The sequence below is a fragment of the Ciconia boyciana genome, chromosome 25 (assembly GCF_034638445.1).
Source record: "Ciconia boyciana chromosome 25, ASM3463844v1, whole genome shotgun sequence".
NCBI classification, from domain to species: Eukaryota; Metazoa; Chordata; class Aves; order Ciconiiformes; family Ciconiidae; genus Ciconia; species Ciconia boyciana.
In genome coordinates this window covers 2,913,739-2,933,397 of record NC_132958.1, presented here as the reverse complement: position 1 = coordinate 2,933,397, position 19,659 = coordinate 2,913,739, and the positions used below count along the sequence as shown (strand labels likewise).

Sequence of the window (19,659 nt, the reverse complement as noted above, 5' to 3'; positions counted from 1 at the left end):
CCAAAACTTTCCAGTAACTTACAAGACAATGGCTAAAAGCTTATTTGTACTGTAAGATCGATATTATTCATGCCATTTGGCACACGACCAAATGCCATAGCATAATCAAAAGTCAATAGGCAGGGAGGTAATAGAGTAGAGGATTGGGCTGAAGGGCTGTTGAAAGGGACATTCAGATAATATTCCCTGGTTTACTACAGTATCTATGGGCTCCAACTGTGCTAAGCATCGCACAGTCACATTGTGAAATTGTTGTTGGAGAAAAGATACACAAAGGACAGGAGGAAAGAAAGGCTTTTATATTCATTTCACTGATGGGGAAAGTCAAGGCACCTAGAAATTAAGTGACTTGCCCCATAGCATAGATCAAGTTGCTCTTCCAGCCAAGAACCACATACCACTCCTGCAAGTCCATGTTTGTGATTTTACTGGTTCTTTTTAATAGTGACAAAAATTTCATAAAGCTCATCGCCTCAGAACATAACACCCAGCAGGATTTTGAAAACACGGCCAAATTCTTCATTACACTTATGTCAGCCTCAGTGGTACACATATGGTTTGGTGCTGGACACACAAACATAGGCCTGATGATGCTCTGCAATACTAGTTATATTTATTCATTCTTTGGTATCACTTTGTCCTTATAGCTCTATACAGGTGCAAATTTAACTCAAGTTCTACTTTGCAAACCCTATGGACCCCAGAAAAGGATAACATAGATGTTAAATAAGCACAGAATCTGATCCCCACTCATTTTTTCCACACCCAGAGAAACCTATGATTCCTTTATCTTTCGACTCGTCTACCCTCTTACCCCAATGCTCTGAAAAAATGTCTGTCTATTGAGCCATGCTAGGCTGAACAGTGATCACCAATTACACCGATAGCCTTTTTGCTGCTGATGGGTCTGCTGGTTTTTACTATTTCTGCCAGATGGCAGAGGCCAGTACATAAAAACTCTCTACCCTGCAGTTAATGCAGAACTTGGTAATAACTTTCCAGTGACTCCAAGAAATCAGAAAGTTGCACTGATGCGAATGTTAGAGACGGAACCAAGGTTAGGCACCTATTTTACACCTGCCAAAGTGGATATCACTCAGCTGAAAGCTCTCACTCATTTGTGAAGGCAGGAGTGTTGCCTGTCCCTAAACTGGGTTTGTATAGAATAAACATGCATTCATTTGCTAAAGAGGCAAATTTACATCCCAGCAACTTGGGTCCATACACATTTTGCTTCCTCCCTTTTCTGAGGTCTATTCAGTTGGTAGATTTGCACCTATTGTACTTCTGGGTCTAGGCACAGATGACCTTGAATCTGAACAGTGGTGTAACATTATATTCCTATGACAGATTTATAGATTGGCAGATAGGGGTGCATTCAGTGCATTCCTTCCCTAAGACAGGACAGCATCCAATGTTTGTTAGCATCATTAAACTAAAACTGACTTTTCACCTGCTCCCATACCATATGCAGCTGCAAATTTTTAAATTAAACTATGAAGCCATGCATAAATTTACATATATTACAGACTAGCCTCTCCATTTAACATGCAAATGTACTCCAATGTTTCAGAACACCTTCTGTCGCTAATTAATTTGCTGAATTATAATTAGACTAATCCTGCATAATTAATAAGCACAGATTTTTTTTTAATTTCTAAGCAGCTTGATGAGATCATTCACTTCCTTCTATAAACTGCTAAGTAACTGTTAAAAAAAATCTGGAAAGAACATATGTGAAAAGGTATGTTTGATGTTGCATACAAATTTAAACTAGCGGGCAAGCTTCAAGAAAGTCGAGATTAATATAGTATATGGTTGAAGCAAAGAGACCGTCAGTGCGTTATTTTCCGGGGCAAGGACCAAGATTTTCTGTGTCTATTTTATTCCTTTTGCTTTTACCCATTGGACCTTCCAAGATCATAGACTGAGGCAGAAAAGGATTACAGAACTGTATGTAGTATTAGGAGATGTTACGATATTAACACACCGTTGTATATCAAAACACTCTCCCTGTACATGCTGTGTGTGGATAAGCTCCTTTGATGGTATTTGGAATTGTTTTCATTTCAGCTGCCAAAACCAACGGAGATCATTCTAGTGAAACAATTAAGTGCTATTAGCACTGGATTCATTCTCTAATGATTAAAATGAAGGGTCTTGCTTTAATGTTGAAGAGCTTGGATTCAGAGAAATATGCATGCTAATGCATTTTTTTAAATGTGCAGTGTTACAGGCCGTATACTAGGGAGTCTACTCCTGATGCACAAAGCAACCCTTGTGCATAAAACAGCCAGGTCCTAAGATCTTATCCAGCAATTTAGTCGTGCAGAGGAAGAGGGAAAGAGCATCAAAAATACCATAGGATATTTTGCGAACAAGAATGCAAACAATAATATGAGTATATTATATTTATAAACATATACACACACTGTCTGTAATCTCCTTTGCTAATTACTGTATTTATATACTTTTTGATGTATATTTCAGCTCTATTGCTACCATCCTTGTTTAGTCTTCACTTCAATCTTTCTCAAATGCAGCACTCACCAAGATCACTGAGTGTTTGCTTCAACTGGGAGTAAGCAAAATCTGAAACAAGACCTCAGGATTCAACCCAAACAAAGGAAGCAAGAAGAATAAAATGAATTCCTATACTAGGGGATTGCCTAGTATAACACAAGCCTTCAAGTGTGGCTTGTCTACTACAAACAGTATACATAAAATACTTATCAGACACTTATGCCTGAAGTCTGTGTTGGTTTTTTATTAATTTGAACAAGTCCCCTTTTTCAGATAAATATATCTTTTAAATTGACTTGGGTTCTACATATCCACGCATAAATAGAAAATGTAAAAGGGACCCAGCTTACACAGGACAAGCTCTTGGCACTGTGTGCCAACCAGGCCACTTTCTAGTATTTCCTACTGGATAGTCAATGGGAAATCACTTTTGTTTTTAAAAAAAGCAAAATCAACAACTTCTTTGCCCAAGGAAGATTAAATATTATCCTGCTGTGCTTTAACTCATTGTAGACCTCCTCAGAAAAGACAGGTGCTTGTGAATGGCACGTGTTTAACAAAGACCTCTCTTTAGGAGAAGAAATATCACCTCAAAATTAAAAACATAGAAAAATTACACACTTGGAATCCCAACCACTCACAAAGCATAGCAACACCATGAGACCTATTAATTGTGGCAGACTACCATGGGACTAAAGGAATCCAAACATGGAGTAGCTTCTCTAACAATTCTGTTATACGCTTATAGACAGCCCCAATATACATTGTTTTCCTTATAGCCACTAAACACATGACCAGATGACAAGGGAAGCTAAAGAGGAATGAAATGAGTGATACAAACAGAAAACATCTTTCTGTCTCATACCTCTCCATTTCTTATCTTCCCATACCCCAGCTCAGCAGACAGAAAAGATGCAATGAGTTCAAAAAAAAAAACCAAAAAACCAACCAGGATTGGGTCTGTATTTTTCGCTCCTCATTTCTGCCTGCACCTCATTTTAAACCATGGATGAATTGGCCCAAAGATATATAGGTCACATGGCTGAGGCAGAAATAGAATCCGTATCTCCAGAGCCACAGTGCCGGGTACACGAGCAAGTCACTGAAATTCTTTAAAGCTATTCTTGTTTTGTCAGAATAAGATATTCTGCAGCCACAGCATATGGCCAAAACCAAATGTCAGCATCCACATCTTTCAGAAGGTTTCTGATGTCCAGGGCTTCCTACCGTTTCCCAATTCTTTGACCATGGAATTTGACACAGCTGATATGCTTTTGCAGTTTTTTATTGTTTCAACTCCTGAAAAAAGATCGTGTATGCACGTGTGCCTATGTAGAAAGAGGTAATTTTGCTTTAAAGAGAAAAATTCTGCACTCTGAAACCCACCTTTTTCTATGTTTTAGCATATAACCTCATAAATTAACTAATTTTCTGAAGGAAGAGAGTTAATATTTTAGACATACACATACCATCTTGTATTTATGAGGAATATGAAAATTTCTAGTGTGCAGTAAATAAATTAATACATTTGAAAGTGATTCCACCTTTCACTGAAAACATTTCATTCATCTCTGCTTACTAGCCTCCAAATTTAATTAACCTTTTCAGTACCCTTTGATGTAGCACATACGTGCCAGAGGCCAAAAAAGAAGCAGCATTTTGGGGTAGGAACTCATATCAGATGAGAGAATATCAGTGTGAACTCTGTTAATTGGCAATGGGTGAGCCTCAAACAAGACAGCAGTTGAAGAAACAGCCCACAGTTGATATGCCTCTTAATGACCTTAGTATGGGGCTGCAGTGAAAGGGCAGGGGTGAGTGGTGGGCAGAACAAGGGCAAATCCACTTCCCTTCACTCGAGTATCTCTGCTGGGGCTGACACTCAAGGGGACTTGACTTTGCCTGTTTTGACTTCTCAGTTATTTCAGGGCAACTGTCTTACCCTAAGAAGTTATGAAGATACACAGCAAGATAAGCTATGTTTTCAGTGGGCTCACTATGAGGCCCTTTGGAAATAACACTGTACTAAGTCACGTTCCCAGAAGATCCACATTGCCAGAAACCAATGGGTCCAAACACTGCCATGCAACTTCTCTGGGCTCACGATTCAAAGCCGTGACTACACATCCACACCCCACAGACAAGCTCAAAGCACAGGCTTCACACAAGAAGAGCCACTTGGTGCAACTACATGCAGCATCAAGTCTCAGTGTTCAAAAACAACTGGATTTTCATGAAATATATCACAAAAGCCATGCTCCTTTAAAGTGTCTCAGATTGGGCACCCAGAAATCAAGACGAGGTAAAATTCAAACACTTGGACAATCAGTTTGCTATAAACTCATGGTTGCAGCAAGTTATTTTGCCTCTGGCAAATACTTTATGCTACAGGAGAAATTGCTTCTCTTCACTCCATCCCTCCCTCTCTCACCACCCCCCCCACTCCCCCCAAGTTGACTGTGCGGTGATGTTAACAAGAGAGGAAAATTGCTTCCTGACCTTTCCAGTGATCAATTTACACCCTGAAGCATGAGATTGGTTTCATTTTAGTGTGTATATGTAATACCTATTCCCACATCACTTTAGACAATGCAAAATTTGCTGTTCCCTTGAATGGGTGCACATGTTCAGATCTGCTTTTAGCAGTGGCCTCCTTCAAGACACCTATCTGGTGAGTGAGTGTGCTGGTTTTGGCTGGGATAGAGTTAATCTTCTTCATAGTAGCTGGTATGAGGCTGTGTTTTGGATTTGGGCTGGAAGCAGTGTCGATAACCCAGGGACGCTGTCGTTCCTGCTGAGCAGTGCTGACACAGGGTCAAGGCCCTTTCTGCTCCTCACCCCACCCCACCAGCGAGTGGGCTGGGGGGGCACAAGAAGCTGGGAGGGGACACAGCCGGGACAGCTGACCCCGACTGAGCAAAGGGATATCCCACGCCATAGGATGTCATGCTCAGCATGTAAAGCTGGGGAAGAAGGAGGAAGGGGGGGACATTGGGAGTGATGGCGTTTGTCTTCCCACTCACCATTACGAGTGATGGAGCCCTGCTTTCCTGGAGATGGCTGAACGCCGGCCTGCCCATGGGAAGGAGTGAAGGAATTCCTCGTCTTGCTTTGCTTTTGTGCAGGCTTTTGCTTTACCCGTTAAACTGTCTTTACCTCAACCCACGGGTTTTCTCACTTTCACTCTTCTGATTCTCTTCCCCATCCCACGGGGTGGGGGGAGTGAGCGAGCGGCTGGGTGGGGCTTAGTTGCTGGCTGGAGTTAAACCACAACAGTGAGCTGCTCCTCTAGCACAGCAATCAGTGCCCCTGCTTTTGTGGTGAAGGTCATAGTTTTGATTTCCCCCTTGATCACTACAGCATATCTATGGGTATATTCATGAAGTTGTTATAGAGCTTTGTGTTCAGCTACAGAGCCTTACCCTCTGGCTAGGGCAAAACACATTCCCAGGGCTTCTGTGAGAGATCCTAAGTTAACACTTTGTAATTTCAGCTCCTGACCTTCCACCTACTGAAAGCCACCGAGGCCTGCGAAATGTACCAAATGTAAAAAGCAAATATCTGATTACTGGGCCTCTTTGCATGGCAGATACAGACCTGGCTTTGGACTACATGCCCTTAAGGGGAATTGCAGGAGGCTGCAGAATGTGGGCAGGCTGAGAACAGGTCTTGATTGACCAAACATTCTATCCCCCCACCCCAGCTTCTGATGACACAACTGAAGCCAATGATTAATACCCCGTGTAACCAATAGCTTCCTATGCCTGACTGGAGTGGTCATTCACGCACTGGGTTGTTTGTACTTGTTTTTAATCTCATTAAGGTAAGACTTCTGCAACGCTCTGCTTTATGACTAGACTAATGAGCCTGTGTGAGGGCTCCAGATGTTTCCAAATGCAGCAACTATGATCTGTATTCTTCATTCACTTCAAATTCTAATATTCTTCCCTGATCTGTGGCGATCACAGGGACAGATTCAACTTGATGCTTAAGTAGGTATTGCAAAAGCCAGAGATGAGGGTCTTTCAAGAGTCTGGCAGTGTTAAAGCTGGATACAAAGCCCATACTTAACTGACTTTGAAAGACTTCTCAGGGAGAAAATCCAATCCACTTTATCTCTTGGAGATGTACAACATATTTTTATGCATACGTATTACATGTTTCATATACTCCAACTGCAGGCATACACACATTCATGCAGAGCATAGATTTTAAGCCGACAGTTGGCTTATTGATTGGAAAATATTCATGTTTTGATGCTTTTAAATAACAAGGTATCGTTCCAGATGCATCATCATAATGTGCTCTCTACTGAAAAAGGTCTCTTGGCAGTTCCCAACTTTAGGACTTCCTGCCCATGTCCCTAGTGCACTGAGAGGCCAATGCGTGCTGTGAATTTTGAATTTTTTCCTCCTCAAGTTCTACTGCAGTCATAATTTCTGGAAAAAAGTTTTAGAGTGCATGCAACATTTGCTGAATGTTTTCTTCATTTATTTAATCCAGATGTTTGCATTTTAAATAATTGAAAAGCTGCTATGGTAAATAGACATCAAGGGAGGCTAATGGGAGTAGCACTGTCATTAGAAAGAACTTGTATGATGAGACATTAGACTAAGGAGTCAGTCCCTACAATGTCAGGACAGGTTACAGGAATGAAGGCACATAGCTTGTTGAAAAACATTACACATCAATGCAAGACCATCCACGACACTTAAAGAGACTGCTGAGCAAGGTTTAACACAAATTGAACAGAACTTGTAATGAAAAGTATACTTACTTCTCACACAAAACACAAAAAGTCTTTTAAGATTTTGAGACTGACAGTGCAGTCTGAGGGTACCCGGGCTCTACTCAAAGCACTGTGAATTTGCAGCTTGACTCTTCAGCTGTCCTAATTTTTGTCTCCATTGTTAAACTCTTGTTCTGTTTTAATTTGAACCTCCTAAAAATCAACCCTAACCTCACTGCAGTCAAGTCCGCTTAAATGGAAGTAAGATTATATGCAGGTTTGCAGTAGCTTTGTTAAACTGATTTTTAAAAACCAGTTCTTAAATTACACTGCTGTAACTGAGGATAGTGACCAGCCTTGTAACCACTGAACTTTCTAGGATTTCTTACAGTTATTTTCCCTGAAATTTTTTTAAATACTTGCAGCCACCTCTCAGCTACGTAAACTGACCCAGAAGTTGTTACAGTTATAACGATCTGAACCAGGTAAAGACTTGCTCTATGGAAGTCAGCTACTGTATATTCCCTCCCCCCTCCATGACACAACTGTGTTTTCCCCCCAATATGCAAAAAGATCTTAATGGCTCCACATCATGATGTAATCCCTTGTAAAGGCTCCTTTGGAGCTGTTAAGAGGTATCTACTGAAATATCTATGGAACAGCTATTTTACGGGAGTTATGGTCCACTGGGCCCAAAATCCATCTTTTATAAGAAGCCAGCAGGGGAGAAGAAAGTGCTCCATAAAAGACCAGGAGATTTCCAAAGATATCTTCCTCTACCAAGAAAATTAACTCTGCAAAGTTTCTTCATGCATAAATGTATAATTACATCTCTGATGAATGCTGTGAAGTTGAATAGCATCCGATAAACTGTTCTGACTTGGGTTTCCACTGTGACTGCCAGCATATGCTTCTTAAAGGGCCTGTATATGAAACTGTGCATCACCGTTTCAATACAATTACAGTAACATTTGCTGTGTGAATTCTTACAGCCAAAAATTAAGTTTAATACAGAAATTTAAGGTTAAGTGGCTTTACATAGTTCACAGACACTAATTTCAGCAAAATGTGTTCTCCTGGAGACCCAGAAGAAAAATGTTGCATCTCTTTCTAGAAGGTCAGCATTTACTATAGAGATCAGCTAGAAGACTTGCACATCTTAATATACCTGCTAAAAAGATGTGCCATAGCTTTGAAGCTCTTGAGGTTTAAAACTACTAATCACGCTCTTAAGGAATCATCAAACCAACAAATGTCAAGGCAGAAACTCTGATCTCTGCCAGGACACTTACCGATTTTTAGAAGATTAATCAGTTGCTCTAATAATAGATCCCTCCCTTCCCTATTCCCCCTTTCCCTCTCCACCTTCCAAAAAAAGAAAAAAATTTGTCAACCATTTCAGTCTAAATTCTGGTTTTGCAATAATTCAGTGAATGCCAACATAATTTTTTGTTGCTTAATTAGACTACCAATTTGGAGGACATCTTAGGAAAACATTCACTATAGTTCTCAAAGTGAGGCATTAGAAACCATTTAATCTGTCCTATGTAATTACTTTGTACTTATCTATTAGCAAGTAAAATATTAGGGGGAAAGTGTCTTCTACACACAACAGAGGGTTCCTTTCCAATTAAAAAAAAAAACTGCTCGTTTTTTTACTTGTTGAGTAAGCTCATATTCCTGAGCACCTGAGCAAAAATAATAGTGCAGCTATTATGTTTGGCAATGTTTTTACTTTAGCTCAGAAAATGACAAAACTTTGAAAAAAGTGAAATTGTTTTTCTAAGGGGCTTTTCCTCTACCATTCACTGCCACGGTTTGGTTTGGCTCACCGTGACTATGAATACCACTGTAAGAGGCTAGACTGGCAAGCTAGAGCTGGCTAACAGCTGGGGACTTGTGAACATCTCTTCCCTCTTAATGACAGAAATTATTTTTACTAAGAGACTATCCAAAACCTTTAAAGAGGGATCAGGCCTGCCTGTCCCAGCAATTCTAAAAGAGCAGGAGACAGAACAGTCCCCTTCCCGAGCCTCTAAGGATCTAACAATGAGGGGAAATTGGTTCCAATACCTTGCCTAGATCCAACAAAAGTTTTTGTTTTACAAATAAAAGTTTCCATCTCAGAGTGTTTGCAGCTCAGTCATTATAGCCTTCAGCTGAAATCAGAAGTAGAAAGTGAAGCTGACTATAAGTTGTTATTCAAAAACATAACTCTCCTGTTTCATAAACTCTCCTGGTTTCTTAGAACCAATGCTCTCACCATGAGCATTTTGTTCCGTTTTGGGGTGGGAGGGTGGTTTTCATTTTCCTATGGCATCCTGTAGCGAACTCCCTGTTTGGTCTAAACTTTGGGATAAATGTTGCAAACTCTCCCTGTCACAGCCTTAATGTGAATCTAACCACTTAATTAGCATCCCCAGTGGTAGTTAATATTGTTTTTGTAATAGCTGTTCACAAGAACAAATCCAACTCTAACAAACACTACCACTCCAGCTTAATTTCAAGCAGTCTTACTTAAAGTTGGTAGGAATTCTTTGATGATTAAAGCAAGACTTAATATTCTACTGTATCTAGGGTTGTGTGAGTTCTTATATCTATGAGCTCTAGTGCATACACCCTGCAAACATAATGATCACCCCAAACTTTGCTCTGCATTAGGTTGTCCCCTATTAATCACAGGAAAAGAGTAGATCTGACCATAAAACAGCAGCACCACTCAGAAGAAAACAGAATGGCATTTATGATTCAGAGATTTTGTAATTGGAATTTGCTTGATGATGCTGGAGATCAAGGATTTGTAAACAACCTAAAAATCATCACAGTTCAACACTATGTGCGCTCCCCTGACTTACATAGCCCAGCAATCCTCAGTGCTTCCTTGGGGACAGTCAGGAGCACATCCAGTCATTTATCCTTTCATATAGGATTCTTACGGTCGAACCGATACCACCCACTAACATGCACCAGGCCTTGCCCTCTTTTGGCCTAGTTAAACTTCTCAACGGACGGAAAATGATTATACAGTGGGGGAAGCTTGAGACAAAACTCAGGCAAGAGGTACTTGAAAAGAGACAAGTAACAACAATCGCATTCACTAGAGACCGAGAATTGCTATCTAAAGGGTGAAATGTTCCAGTCTGCAGAATACTCTTGCTTATGTAACGCCAATATATGCATGTGAGAGTGTATTTCTAGGTCATATGACAGAAGACTATATACATATGCGAGCAAGAAAGTGGTAATTGCTCATACAAGCACTGAACCACGCTCCACTTGTAACTGTTTATCTTGAGTGTAACAAGCTCAGAACTTCCCTTTCACTTACAGTTCAAGCTCAAGACCTGAGGACGTTAAGCTTCCAGGAGAACTCAGCATACCTGAAATCTCAAAAGTAATGGTAAGGATTTTTTCCAAAAAGTACTCCCACTGCCATTAACACACACACACAAAGAAAAAGCTGCTGTAGTACTTAGCATCTACCACCATTTCACATGGACCTCCGAGCTAAGCTCTGGCTAGCCAAGGTTTGCAAAGTGCCCAGTAATTCTGTATCGCATGCTCAGTTTGAGACATCTTCAGATGAGCCTAATTTTTTCCAAGGCCTGATCACCAGCCTCATCAGTATCTTAAATTTAAGAGCCAACATTTCCAGACACTTTTACCCCATATTTTCGTGGCTGTTACCAGAAGAGTTCATTTTATTACTCAAAGACACTGAATTTTTGTGTGTGTGCCTGCATAGGTGTGTGTACGTGTATGCAAAGAGAGAGGCTTAGAGGGGTAAGAGGCACAAATCACTTCAAATTGCTACTGTAATAAATGTGGACAAAAGAATAAAATTTGTCACCAACCTAATATTACCATCAATGTTTTGTCTAGCTACATTCCTTCCAATTTAAAAACAGTTCAATACCCCTTTTACCTTCAAGTAGCAGCACTTAATAAACAGTGATGGATGCTTTTTATTCCCTTTCCCCCCTTCCTCCTGTTCCAGGCTTTCCTATGTCTGTTACAAGGGGATTGTTTAGCTTGGGGGAAATGTAGATCCTCCATCTTTCTTGCATTGACATGCATCCCTCAAGGAATGACGACCATATTTAATTCATAACCCCCGTTGGCTACACAAACATACAACTTCCCATCAATTAGGCAACACAGAGACGCTGTTAAAAATCAATGAGCTTATTATTAAATATATTTTCTTTTCATGTAACAATAATAGTTATTGCTGCTCCATTGTTATAGCTGTAATATCAGCTGGTTAAGCAGCTCTAAAAAAAGGGGGCCGATTGCTTTTTGATCAGCTGGTGTAATATCAGAGAGTATCAGAACATTGTCCTCGCTGTACTGCTTGACACAGATGCTGAAGGATAAAGGTGATAAAAAGTGACCAAATAGATGCTTCTTGAATAAAATCATCTAGTGTGACTGGAACACAGCAGTTACTGAGTATTTACCTGACTTTCATAACCATACACAGAGATTCACAGAAGTACAAGGCACTGAACATCCATCGCACACCAGACCCATCAAAACACAAATAGGCTCGTATTTGTGTTCTCACTGCAGTGTGTTTATTAGAAATTATTTGGATATTTTGACACATGCCAGTACTGAGGGAGCTCCCTGCCTACAACAGAGATGTAAAGTCTGTGCCAGCTCATGCAAAGGTTAAAAAAAAAATTCCACACACACACACAAAAACCCACAGTGCACAGATTTTGGCAAGTACATCATATGCTGTCTGGCCACAGCTGATCTGAAGCGAGTCCCCTGTAATTATGGGAGAAGGTGGAACAGGTTTCCTGCTAATTGGAAAATTCTGCAAATGGCACCACTGAAGTAAATTGACAGTCGTTAGAATATTAGCAAAATGAGGGAACTGATTAGGAAAAAGCTCAGATGTGGACTTGTTTTTTTTTTAAATAGTGCCTGAATCTACCAACAAATTGATAATAAAAGCTGAACTTAATAATAACAGCTGTTATTTGACCTGGATGCAAATATATTTGCGCACATATGCATACATACACACACAGATACTATATACATATTCCCACACATGTGTATAAATGTATTAAGTGCATAAACACATCCACACACATATTATTCCTGTCACTCTTCTCACATTAAGACAAATACACAGACTGTTTGCTAACTTTTTAGAAAATATGTATTTTCCCAAAACATATACAGACAGTAGGGAAGAAAAGCTGCATTTAAGAACACCATCAAGAGGCATGTTCTAATGAAGCTGTACTCACGTTATGCTTCAAACAAATCTTGCAAGATATTTGTTTACCTCCTTAAATCTTTAAGTGATTTGTTCCTAGGGGAAGCTGGATTTCTATTGTAAATTTGTTCTTGATTGACTGCTGTTGAGAATTCTAGTAGCAACTTCTCTTTGTGTTTTAGTTTAAACTGTACAGGAAGCACAAAGTGGGATTTGGCCACAACTTTGGCCATCCATCAACACTTCGGTATTTGTATTCATTATTTTTCAGCTACTAGGAGCAAGGGAAAAGCAGATGTGAGGGAAAAATAAGACATTCTAATTAGAGACACTCCTACAAATACTAAGAAATCCACCTCTCTGTAACTTAATTATGAGTCTCTCATTTCTTTTCCTACAATCCTCTGTTTAGTCTCAAAATAATCTCTGAGGGCCTGATCCTACCACATTGACTTTATTGGGAGCTCTAACTCTCATAATGCTAACAACTTGTTTTGACACAGAATCATCTCTTTGGTCGCTGAGGCCTCTCATTTCCTATCAGCTTCACCAGTACAAAAAGATGCTCAGTTGGCCATTGGCTTTGACGGGGGGGGAAATGTTGCTTGATTGGTTTTTTGCTTTTAATCAAGCTTGAGTATCTAGTCCCCTTCTCAGAAAGAAGTCCAAAAGATGCTAATAGAATTTAGCCAAAGATTCCTAAAAGAAATTCCTCCAAAATCCTGTACAATTTATTAAAAAATGACATGCTATCAGTAGATTAGCGATATTTTTTCAATCCAATGGAATTATAGAATAAATATACAACTGACTATTAAATCCTATAGACAGTCCAATAAAACTTTAAGTTATCGTTTCAATAAGACCTCTCCTCGTAACAGCTACCACAGAAATTTTTATTACATCTAAACCGATGCAGACTACGCATGTTCGCTATGAATTTGAGATTACTTTATTCATCCCAGTGATACCATAAACCTAATAAAAACACTAGCCTGGATGATTATATCACACTAAGAACCAAAATAACTACATAGTATTCTCCATGCCTAACACAGTCTAACCCCAAATTGATTTTAAGTATAATGTTTTCAGACTTAAGAGATTTCTCTGTAATGTAGCACTTGTTCCTCTTACTTATACATTTATAACATTTTATTTCTTTGTGTGTAATTTTTATTGTAGGTTTGGTGTCTCTTCTATTGTACTTCGCTATTTGGGGGGATATATCTTATATCTTATCCAGTAACAGAAATATTCATACCTAACATACAATTTTGCTTAAAAGAATAAAGAACATAGAACTTTAACAAAGAACGAGGGTTTATAGGCTGGATTCCTTAGTTAATTTAAATAAGCATGTGTTTGTGGGCATGGGAGAACCTCAGCTGTATCTCCAGCATCAGACACCATGGCTTTATAGAGCAATTTAAACAGAATAATATTAGCTTATACCCTGTTAAAATTCTACAGGACTTTTGTAGCATGATTTTTTCTGTATATTTTTTGGTTGATCTGATTAGCAGACAGCCTACTGTTTGCATTTCAAGTATCCACGTTTATTTTCACATATTTATTTAAACAAATCAGGGAGTCAAAATAATGCCAGATCTAGTCTCTTCATAGTGGTCCCTAGATGACAAGAACACACAGCAATTCCCAGTCCTCATGCTATTTTGGCCACTTCAGCATCTAACATCCTGCCCCAAAGCCAATTCAAATCAATGGACTGATTCTCATCAGCTGCTATGGATTTTGGATCAGGTCTTTTGGTGCCAAAACTCAGCTCAATATTTTCTACAGGGGCAGATCTGGGTGCTCATGTAAGTAGCTTGAAAACCCACACAGAGCAGCATGCAGAATGGAAGCAGATAGATTCCTTTTTAAAAAATACTAAGAGAGAAAGGACATGAATAAAAAGGTATTATGATTCAGTACGTTATTTTCCTTCCTATTGCTGTAGATGCTGAATGTACTGTCCCAGTTTTCAGCCCCTTCAGAAGGAATTCTCCCTAGGTTCAAGAGATACAAAGATCTTCAAGACAGTTGCTGTCAGTCCTAAGAGTAGATCGGCTTTGGCAGCATTTATAGGAGTAACTAGACTCCACTACACACAAACCAGTTTTTCTCTCCCGCCTTTCCAGGGTTTCTTCAAAAGTTTTTGCTTCATTTTCCATTTTTGGTATGCTCCATTTCCTAGTTTTCATTCATCCTGACAATTCCGTTTCATGAAAACAAAAGAAGGGAGGAGGGTGAGAAAGGAAGGGGAGGAGGAGAAACCCTACCCAAAATTAAAAAAAAAAAAAAAAAAAAAGTCCAACCCATACAGTTTGTGCCAAATACAGTTAAGGGTGGTTGGAGAGAGCAGGAAGGGGAAAAAAAAAAATCAAGTCACTTTCAATCAAGTGTCACACCTTTAAATAGTGGTTAAATCTTTGCATTATGCAGCTCATCCCTTTTACAACATGGGGCTCCCGTAGAGAATTCCCTGTTTACACTGGGAATTCCTCCAGGAGAGCATCAATAAAGCTGAACAGATGTCAGGGTGGAATGCCAGCGGCAGTGGCTGTTGTCAGGGGTGGTGGGGAGAGAGTCAGGAAACAATACGAGGCGGCATCTGCTGCACAAAGCCCTTGCGTGTGGGTCAGGTTTTGCCAGTGTGTTGAGATTCCACCCTCTCCTTTGTCTGGGCACATTGCCTCTCTTGTTCCTGGATGACAGGGGTTGACACATGTCACCCAACCCTATCAGAAAGGCTATTTGTTTGGCTCTTGCATATGCACCAGTGTTTTTAACCTCCTCTGCTTGGAATACATTGAACAAGCCTGGAAGGGGGAGGCGGGGGAACCTGGAGGGGGAAAAAAAAACCAAAACACAACAAAAAAACCATCCTTGCAGGTCCTCCCTGATACACAATTTCATTATGCACTTTGTGTCCAAAGTGAGGATTGGAGATACCCTTCTTTTAATTAAAAGCATGACTGATGAAACTTAACTGACAGGAAAACCCAGGATTTTAAATACTTCTTAAAGAGAAGTCCACAGAAATACTTGAATCAAATTTTGTTTTATAATGAATGTATTAAAAAAATGAAAGTTATCAGCCTATAAAGAAAAATTTAAAAATCAAGCTAAGCTTCAGGAGCAAATGACAATATTCAGCTGAAGGAGCTGAGCTCCAGTTTGACTGCAAATTTCATCACAGCCTTAACTAAAGGCTTGCAATAATACTGACTTTTGAAAGTCCATGCCAAAGCTTATGCAGGATTTGAACCTCAGCATGACTTTGTATTCGGATCCTCTGACAGCTTATATGATTAAAAACCCAGAGAATTAAAAAATAGTGTAAAAGCAAAAAATACTAGGTAAATAAGGAGAGCTCATAATAGTGCTAAATAAGAAAAAAGGACGTTGTTGTATGGTAGACAAGCAGTTTGCATACTGGGGTCTCTTCCCCCAAAACTGGTTAATTGTGTGTATTTGAAGATCCAGAATGGAATTCTGACAAAGTCTATGTACTTACTCTTCAGAAATGATAACAAGAAAATAAGGACAACTTGGTTAACTTTTCCCCTTTATGAAGAACTTCTTGTTATTGTACTATCCTTCCCCCAATGAATATTTAAAAGACTTATTTTAAAATAATCTCTACTAAAAATTAAAAGCTGCCCAAAACAACGTTTACTGTTTTGATTGCCTTTAAAACTGCAATTTTCCTCAAAATAATAAAATATAATTTATAAGTAAAAATTGGTTAGTTTTAAGAACTGCAGTAAGTCTTCACTGAGGAGTAACCCCTAAAGTAGTAACACTTGGTTTGAATTTTCAATTGTCAGGTTGGGAGCTGCAAACAAAGCCGGAAGGCCAGCTTTGCAGCTGACAGAATTCACTCCATTACTGCTATGAAGATCTGCCACTTACGGTCCAAACGGGAACACTGCAGGCCGTGAAACTAGTTGCAAGAAGGTATAGCGCAAGAGCGCATGTCGGACAGTCAAGGTTTTTAGCCAAAATGAAATGGTTTGAGCTGAGATTTTCACATCATCTTTTGTCTCCTACTAATATCCTAGCTGTGAAAGGGAGATTTTTTTAGAAAACAGAATCTTGAGTTACAGGGAAGGAAAGCCCGATCTTTCATCCGAAGGGATTTAGAGATATGTTACAGGCTGGCACTCTGCAACTGTGCAGAGCCAAACCTTTGAACTTTCTTCTCTCCAAATTTCTTCAGTACTTTCAGAAGTCCAAAAAAGAAATGCACACATGCAGAGTTTAGAATTTCTCTCTGATTAAATGCTTGCAAAACAAAAAAAAAAATCCCACATTTTTACCTTTATATGCTTCAGAGCTTCAGTGTTTGGGGTGGGGTTGTTTTCCCCATTTGACAATTAGAAATTATTTTTGGCTGCTATGTAGCTAGCAAAGGTTAATTGGTCTTGCTGCTGTAAAATACTGAATTCTGATCACTTGATTAATGAGGTGTCAGAAGCCACAAGTAACCAACACTTTTTTTGAAGGAAAAACACTGAAACAAAATGTACTTTTAAAGATTTAATGTTTCTCCCACTCCTCTTCCCACCATAGAAAAGGCAGCTGTTTCAAAAGCAGTTTTACTTTTCAGCACGGTCAGAAAAGAATAAAATAAAAATATCACTACTCCAAATCAATTAAGTTTAGAGAGAGAACCCACACAATTTTTTTTGTGGGGTGTAACCCCTTTAATCTCTGAGAACACGAAATGAGAAATTCTTGGGGCCAGGTCTCTGGCTGGCACAAAAGAGTAAAGCAATGCAGTCTTACATGAGCTACGAGTCGGACCAATCAAGCGTGCAGTGCACACTTCCTAAATTCCCTGCCTGCTTCCTTCACTTCTATTTCTGTCATCAATAACAGCATAGAATACATATATTGGGATGAATCCTCAGCTAAAAAAAAAATAAAATAAAAATAAAAAATCCTTCTTTGGGGAATTTAAATAGACTCCATGCAATTTTAAGGAACATAAGTTTCATGTATATTTGTCTTATGTCTGCAATGAAAAAAAAATGTGGTAAATAGTATTATGCTCCCATTTGACTCCACTCAAGAGCAAACTGATCTTTCTCTATTTGTGGTATAGATGCACTTTGTCACAATAAACCACTGTATATTATGTTTATATATGTCCTTCAGGCATGTCACAACAGTTTGGCATTCTGAGTTGCTCTACCACTGTGTACATTAAATAGTCATGTAGTTACATTAAACAGTGGGGAGTTCACACTTCACAACCACTCAGTGTTTTAAAACAGATGTGGGCTGTCTGCTGTCAGACTGTAATAGAAAGACTTAGGAGGATCTTGGTGGGAATTTAATCTCCAGATGATTGAACGCTCCCCAGTCTCCTTCCACTGGAGCTCCCCTCCTCCTGGAACCCCAACTTTGAAGGAGGAGGTTGTAAATAAATAAGTAACTGGGACCTACAACTTTGGTACCACCGAGAGCAGAGCCAGGAAGGGAGGGGAAGAGGGGGCGATTCAGAATTCGGAGTACTTTGTGGCTCAGAATATTTTTGAGTGGGGTGGGCTAGAAAGAGTACCCAGGGATTTACTGACAGGAGAATTTTTGACAGTTGATGGACAGATGAATTCCGTCATGGAAGCGTTAGTCGAAAGCGGCAAGGCCAGATGGAAACTCACAGCTTGTCTTTAATATTAATTTTCTCCCCCCCTCCTCTTTTTTTTTTTTCTTTTGCAGGAGATCAGAATTCCCTAATTCCCTAAAATGTTTCAATGCATCTTGAGGTATTATTTTTCCAATGCCTTTACCCACCTACTCTTAATAAGAAGTGCTCCTTTGTGTTAATGTTATTTTTTTCTCTTTCCTCTCTGCTTATTCCCCTGCCCCCCCAAGAGTCAAAAGAAATCAAGGAGAAAGAAGAAAAAAAAAAAAAAATCAGTATAGCTACACAGCTGTTAAAAAGTCTGCCTGGGTTAAAATATACATAGATGAGTAATATCTTAACCTTCTACAGTATTTTAAAGATACAGATGAATCTGGTATATTTAGTGAGTTGTAGCTGAAAAGAAAGAGAACCAAATAAACACCTGAAAGAAAGGAACAATCAGGAAGGAAGCCCTAATGACATCATCTATTTTTTAATAGAGGAAAAAGCCACAGAAGTGGGAGTGCAACTGTATGTCACCTTCCAGAGAAGCTTTTTCAGCAGTTGCACAGAGAGGTCTCTTTTGATTAAAACAATTTGATACAACAGACTCTCAGGTATCAGCCAACAAAAAAGTCACACATTTCTAGATTTTTTTTCCATATTTGTTCACAAGCTTGACTGTCAGAACTTCTCCCTTAAAATCAAAATTGACTCCCAACATCCCAGAGTGGCCCTTCAAAAAAAAAAAAAAAAAAAGAAAGAAAAAAAGAAAAAAGAATCCTTTAACAGCTTCATTTCCCTAATATATACTTGTGAAACTGATGTAAATAGAAAATGATGGTTATACTGAAAAAATTTATGCCACCATCCTCCTTTTCAAAAGTCCTATATTCAGTTGTGAATAAACCATATGGTTCTATCATAATTTAGCATGTAGGATCCTATGGATATTTACTCAGTAGAATTCCAAGAGGGAAGCAATAAATATTTTTTTCAGCTACTCTAGTGAATTAAATCACATAGATACTAAATTAAAAGATCTGTATACAGAAGTGTCAAAAGACTTGTAGAAAGGATCTCCTTCTCCAGAAAACTCACTGGACTAATCTTAAATGTTCCTAACAAAAGGACGCTCATTCTAGCTTTGCAATCTCAGCGAGCAAGTTCAGAGATACTCTCTGCTAACAGTGTTGCGCCAATCTAGCTGCACATTAACAGGCTTGAAGATTATTATTTCACATTGAAATTAGAACATATGCACATCTTGTATATTTGTTTTCGTCTCAATCTTGGTTATGTGCAAACATTTGCAATGTAAAATGATTGATGTGCAGTATGATGCCCTTTTGTAATTGCAGTAATTAAACATTTGGCCAAACTGCTAAAATCAGGGGTATATGATGGAACTGTAGTTTTGGGGAAGAACAAAATACCACTTTACTGCTGCAGGCACACTCATTTCCAGAGATCTGTTTGAAGCACTACTCAAACAGAAGTAATTGTTTGCACAGAACTTCAACTTCAGCA

The 19,659-nt window shown here is 39.1% G+C and overlaps 1 protein-coding gene across 5 annotated transcripts in view; it reads right to left on the bottom strand.

Annotated features, from left to right (window-relative positions):
- The window catches only part of EBF2 (EBF transcription factor 2), a 144,876-nt gene that overhangs the window by 45,213 nt on the left and 80,004 nt on the right, over window positions 1–19,659 (bottom strand). The window lies entirely within an intron of this gene.